The following is a 6,000-nucleotide window of genomic DNA, read 5'->3' as shown; positions in this document are numbered from 1 at the left end:
AAAAAGTCAGGCTGATTACCAAGTAAACACTGCCTTTATATTATTCTGGCTATCTGCAGAGCGCGCAGGCCTTGCCATTCAAGAGTTGTTAGAAATTCCTGAGCCTCAGGTTTCTTCAGTCTGGCTGAACCAAAAGGAGTTTCTGCTTAGCTAGGCAGGGCCGGGGGACAAGCGAGGCCCCCACCGCTTCTGCGAGTCTGCGATTGTGGCTGCAGGTATCCTCGGTGGTTTACGGTAGTGGGCGGGCCCCAAATCCCCATGTGGTCACGACATCATTGACATGGCGGAATCCCCCATCAAACCCTCCTGGTAGTTATTTGAGCGGCGGCGGCGGCGGCTGGAGGAGGAGAGCGGCAGCGGCAGCGGCGGCGGCGGCGGCGGCGGCGGGAGCAGCGAAGGGGGCGGCAGGGATCCTCGGGGCTGCCGGCCGGGAAGGCGTGGGCAGCGCGGTGTGTGGCGCGCCCGGAGCCCCGCGTTTCAGCCCCAGGGAAGGTAAGGCGTGCAGGAGCCGGGGCTGGAGGAGAGCGGGAGCCCGCGCTGCATCGCCGGGTCGCGGTGCGCTGGAAAGCCCCGGCCTGACGCGGAGTCCGCCGAAGTGCGTGCCTGTCCCGGGAGCGCCCTGGGCTTCCCGGCAAAAACTTGGCGCCGGAGTGCTGGGGCGCCCCGCGCTGGCCCCGGCATCCCGGGAACACGGGAGCCGGGAGGGGGCGGCCCCCGCCTTGCTGGGCTCGGGTTCCCCGCCTGTGCCCCCTGCTTCAGGGTTTGGAGGAGTGAAAGAAACGGGTAGATTCCTCCTAAAAAAAAAAAAAAAAAAAAAAAAAAAAAAAAAAAAAGAGAAATCTGGGCAGTGGCTCGCAGCCTCCCCCCACCCCCAGCCTTCCCAGCGGATTTCGTCCGAGGAATCCGCTCCCCCCTCCCGGAATCTCCGCGGCAGGAACGCTGCCCAGGAGGGGGAGGGCGGGCGGCCAGGCCGAGGAATCTTCGACGTGTCACTTTCTGAGGCTGTAGATTTCCATATGGTGGAGGGAAGAGGGCGGGTGTGCGAAGTGGGGCTGGAAGTTGGGGCCGCCTCTCCACGCCGGCGGGGGCGGTCGGGGGCCTCGAACTCGGGGATGCTCGCGGGGAGGGCCCCAAGCCCGCGCCGGCCAGTCCCCCCCGCCCCCGGCTGGGCCTCTCCGGGACACTCCCCGCCCCGCCGCTGGCCACCTCCGAGCGCGCCACGTCCTCCCTCCCCGTCCTGCCCCCCGGGCTCCCCCCGGGCTGGGGGCGGTAACCGGCGGCCGCGGCCGGACTTGGCGAGCCTGGCGGCTGGAAGCTCGGGCGGGGGAGCGGGGCGCGGCGGGAAGGAGCGGGCGACCCGGTGTGTGGGCCAGCGGAGCTCCGGTCAGTCGGTCACCCCGAGGGGCGCCTCGGCCGGGGAGGGGCGGGCGGGCGGAATCTGCGCCCCGGGGCGGCCAGGAGGGGCCGCGCGGACCGTCTGGTGCCCGCGGCGGGGCTGGGGCCGGCGGCGTGGGAAGGGCCTGTCACTCTCGGCGGAAAGTGGGGCCTCGGGCTGTGCCTGCGAACTTTCCCAGAGGTCCGGGTGCGGGCGTCCCGTGGGAGCCAGGGCACCGGGCCCGCCGTCTCGGGAGACGGGGCCGCTCCGCCTGGCGGCGCCGTTGGCGGGGAGGCTTCCAGGAGTGCGCGGTCGGAGTGGGAGCTTTTGGAATCTCAGCTCCCACCCTGCCTTCCCAGACGGAGCGAGGCAATGGCATTTTATCCAGACAGTGCCGTTTGCAGACTTCCTTAAAAGTTGCAACTTTTTATTTTCTTTTCTCCTCGACCCAGCATTTTCTTTAAACAAAATTCAGAATTTGGCCGCAGTAGGCCAACGCTGGGGCCAACAATCCACAGGTTTCTCTCTCCATCCCTGCTGGTTTTCAGTCCCCCCCTCCCCCCCTTCCCTCCCAGGCTTAATCATATCTTGGAACGGGTGAGGTCTTTTGTTGGGTGGGCACCCCCTGATTGCTTGTCTGTTTATTTTTTAATGTGCAACTAATTTGATTTGAATTTCCTCCAGTTTCCAGGCCTTGCTAAAAAAAAAAGCTAAGAAAGAGGGAATCTGCTTTTTAAAATCGTTTTCTTTCTTCTTTTTCCCTTCTTCTCCTTCTCTTTCTCTCCTTCCTTCCCCTTCCTTCTGTCCTTTTTTTTTTTTTTTCTTTTTAAATATATGTGGCAGGAGGTGGGGCATTGGGAATGGGGAGGCACGGTGGTTGTGGGCAAAGAGTCAAAAGGGGCAGACAGACCCGGAAGAAAAGGAATCTGCTCTGGAATAACACTTTTTTTTTTTTTTGAGGCTTCAGGCCTTGGGCAAAATTGCTTCACTCTGTAATGATTTCTGCTGCCGGAGTTGCTCCCTTACCCCTAAGTTAAAGCTGTGACCCTGGGTGCCTGGTCACCGCCCCACAGCGGATAGCAGCCGGGAGGGCTGCTTTTGTGCCTTTTGTGGGGGCCCTTGGTTCCCCCTCATTGGAGGCTGACTCTGAAATTTACTGGATCAGTAAATTTCCTGGCTCCCTGGGAGCAGCTGTTAACAAGGATAAAGTCTCTGGGCATGTTTCTGGCCCTGCAAAGGGACCTCACCCATGAAGGTACAATTCTCACTTTGTTTAGACACCAGAGGGGCACCCACAGGCTGGCTGAGAATGAGGCATAGTTGATTAAAAAAAAAAAAAAAAGATCATTGCAAAATAGTTTTTAAACTCACACGTGCTTTTAAAGTGTTGTGGTTTAAATGACTTTAAGATAAAAAAGAATTCATCTGTAAAGATAGTGTACATTGAAAAGATGTTAAAACTGCAGGATCTCATCATGAAATAGGAGGTTGTAGCTTCTAATTACAGTATATACAATTACAGAAAGATATTCCGGTAATCTTTTAAGACAGACTTTATAAATAGCTCACATCAGAGGATGGGTTATATTGGAGAGCCAGTCTTCTGGGGTTTCTTGAATGCGTGGGATCCGTAAGGAAGCTCGAGGCTCTTGGAGTCTAGGTGGTAGTTTACTCAGTAGGAGTTTGCGCTCCTTTTGCCCAATTCTTTATTTAACCCAGTAGCATTTGATTGATAGGTTCATTAGAAGCTAACTGGAAGAACTTCCCACACTCTTCGGTTTTAGAAAAGGAGGCCTAGGAAGGGAAAGTGACTTATTGAAGGTCACCATGAAAGACCAAAGTTTAATAGAGGATTGTGTTAATAGCTACTTCTCTGGGATATCTGATGTGTACTGAGCACTATTTCCTGTGCTTTGATACATTATCTCATTAAAATTCTAATAGTCTTTCGATTTAGGTGGTATTACGCACGCTTTACAAACAAGGGCATTGAGATTCCCAGAATTAAGTAACTTGCATAAGATCGCATAGCTACCCCCAGGGCCATCCAGTATTTTCTTCAGTGTTGGGAATGGTTCTGTCTGTGCTGTCCAGTACAGCAGCCACAAGGCACATGTAAATGAGTCTTTGAAATGTCATTAGTGGACTGAGAAAGAGCAGTTGAAGTTGTTGCTGTTGTTTTTGAGATGGAGTCTCCCTCTGTCGCCCAGGCTGGAGTGCAGTGCCGCGATCTCAGTTTACTGCAACCTCTTCCTGTCTGGTTCAGGCGATTCTCCTGCCTCAGCTTCCAGAGTAGCTGTGATTACAGGTGTCTGCCACCACGCCTGGCTAATTTTTCGTATTTTTTTTTTTTTAGTAGAGATGGGGTTTCACCATGTTGCCCAGGCTGGTCAGGAACTCCTGACCTTAGGTGATCCACCTGCCTCAGCCTCCCAGAGTGCTGGGATTACAGGTGTGAATCAACACACCTGGCCTAAGTTTTATTTACTTGTAATTATTTTAAATTTAAATTGCCACTTGTGGCTGGTGGTTACCATATTGGAGAGCAAAGTATAGAACTTTTTGATTCCCAAATCTTTCCACATGTAGCTGGGTCATCTTGCTCTTTATTTTGAGACTCACCCAGCCTGGAGTGCAGTGGCACGATCAGGGCTCACTGTCGCCTGCACCTCACAGGCTAAAATGATCCTTTCTCCTTAGCCTCTCCAGTAGCTGGGACTACAGGTGTGCACGCCACCATGCCGGGTGGTCTATTACTATTTTTTGTAGAGAGAGGTCTTACTATGTTGTCTTGGCTGCATACTGCTCTTCAGACCTCTTGGTTCATTTTTCTTTCTTCTCTGATACCAGAAGTTACATTCAGCCCTTAAATGGAATTTAAAGACTTGAGTTAGCTATAGCTCAACTTCTTTCATATGGAAAGTGGATAAAATATGCACATTATTTCTTAACTATTTGGTTTTAAAAAACAATGCTTACATGTCATAGTTAAAACTGGCAAAAAAGAAAACTTTAAATGGTAGTTGTTTTTGGTTTAATATAGGAGTTGCTGAAAAAGTAGTCAGTTTGTTGGTTATTTTAGTGTAATAAAGGCGTATAAATAGGAAGCAATGTGAAAAGTCACTAATAGGAAGTTGAAAAAGTGATCCTCTCACACCCATGTTCATCTGTTCATTTGACAGTTCTTTTCAAATGACTTCATAAGTATCAGTAAATTCCATTATTCACTTTTCCTCATGTAGCTGCAGAATTAATCAGAAGACTTAAAATCATTCTCTTGCTATCAGAGTGTAAAAATCAAATATCAAACACATTGGATTCATCTGTGAATTGGGAAGAATATGTATAAGATTAAAACAGAAAGAGCCATTTGATGGCAGATGATCCAGTAGTTTTCTGATTAGTGGATTTAATTTAAATTCATTGTATTTTAGAGTTTCATTTGCTAAAAGGAATTTCAACAACTTTCTGATATCGTATGGAATAGTGAAAATTCCAACTCATGTTAAAGTAAGCATTCTTTTATCTGGATTGGATTCTGTCTATACATATCCAATAACCCAGTACCTTTTTTTTTTTTTGGTGTGTCACCCTCAGGAAAAGGCAAATTATAATGTAGTCTCTTTTTTATTAGGATTTTTAAGAGGCAACTGCCAGGTTCAGTATAAATATATCTGAGTTTACTGTACCTTCCGTAGTCATAGGACTGTCCAAGGATAATTGCAGTTCATAGTCTTAACTCTAGACATTTCCTGAAGGACCTATGTCTGTAAATTATCTTTAAATTGTTCTATGTTATTTTAGTGTTATGTGAATTACATTGCTTCCAGCTCTTTGAAAATTGTTAATTCAACTGCAGGTAAAGCATCAGTTACTGAGACTGTTCAGATAACTGAAACATCCAGTTCATACCCATTCCTGACCAGTGGGACCACTGTACTATTTTCAGGATAAGAGCCATGTTATAAATAGGATTATAGTGTCCTAGTGAGTGTGACAAATATAGGAAACACGATTTAACCCATGACGTATGGTTTGATTTATAGGCCATTCCCAAATGCTTCACAGAAATGAGAAATTTACTATAATCTTAAAGGAGAAAGATGTTTCAATGATGGACAAAGATGAGGGCCACATCTGAGCATCAGTTTGAAATTGGAATATCTCCCCTGTCGAGTAGTGACTTGACTTTCCAGCTGGGTCCCTGATAAGCTTTTGAACCTCTCTTAGTCTGGGTTTCCTCATTTTAATGTAAGGAGGAAAGATCTAACTCATACCTTTTCAAACGGTTGTCACAAAGGATTAATGAGTCATTATATTGAAAAGTGTTTGGCAAAGCCTTATGCAGACTCCATAGTTCATTAAATTCCAAAGTTTAAAACTGAGCTGGACCTGTGGTATTTCTTTGCACATTTTCAGAGACCTCCAAATTGTGCTTGGACAGTTTGAAAAATGCTTTATTGTTCTTTGTGATTAGTAAATCAGGTCCAAGCTTTAGATGCTGTGTTTTATTTTTACCCTACTCCTAATGGAATAGGTGATTTGTGACCTCTCAAAGGTTGTACTGTACATAAGTTGTCCCATATCTGTGCGTTTGGAAAGTTGGTCTTAGCTGAGCTAGTGTT

The 6,000-nt window shown here is 48.5% G+C and overlaps 1 protein-coding gene across 2 annotated transcripts in view; it reads left to right on the top strand.

The window, feature by feature from the left end:
* The first annotated feature begins 311 nt into the window (after positions 1-311).
* The window catches only part of FNDC3B (fibronectin type III domain containing 3B), a 371,941-nt gene continuing 366,252 nt past the window's right edge, over positions 312-6,000 (top strand). Inside the window, exon 1 of one of the 2 annotated variants that reach the window (XM_039480204.2) lies at positions 312-492. The gene's annotated coding sequence lies outside the window, so the exon portion shown is untranslated. Of the gene's footprint in view, positions 493-1,292; positions 1,384-6,000 lie in introns of those variants that run through there. The other variant, XM_039480205.2, reaches the window with a different exon arrangement.

This window comes from Saimiri boliviensis, chromosome 9 (assembly GCF_048565385.1).
Source record: "Saimiri boliviensis isolate mSaiBol1 chromosome 9, mSaiBol1.pri, whole genome shotgun sequence".
Lineage (NCBI taxonomy): Eukaryota > Metazoa > Chordata > Mammalia > Primates > Cebidae > Saimiri > Saimiri boliviensis.
The sequence above is the reverse complement of the archived record's forward strand: the minus strand, read 5'-3'. Positions and strand labels throughout refer to the sequence as shown.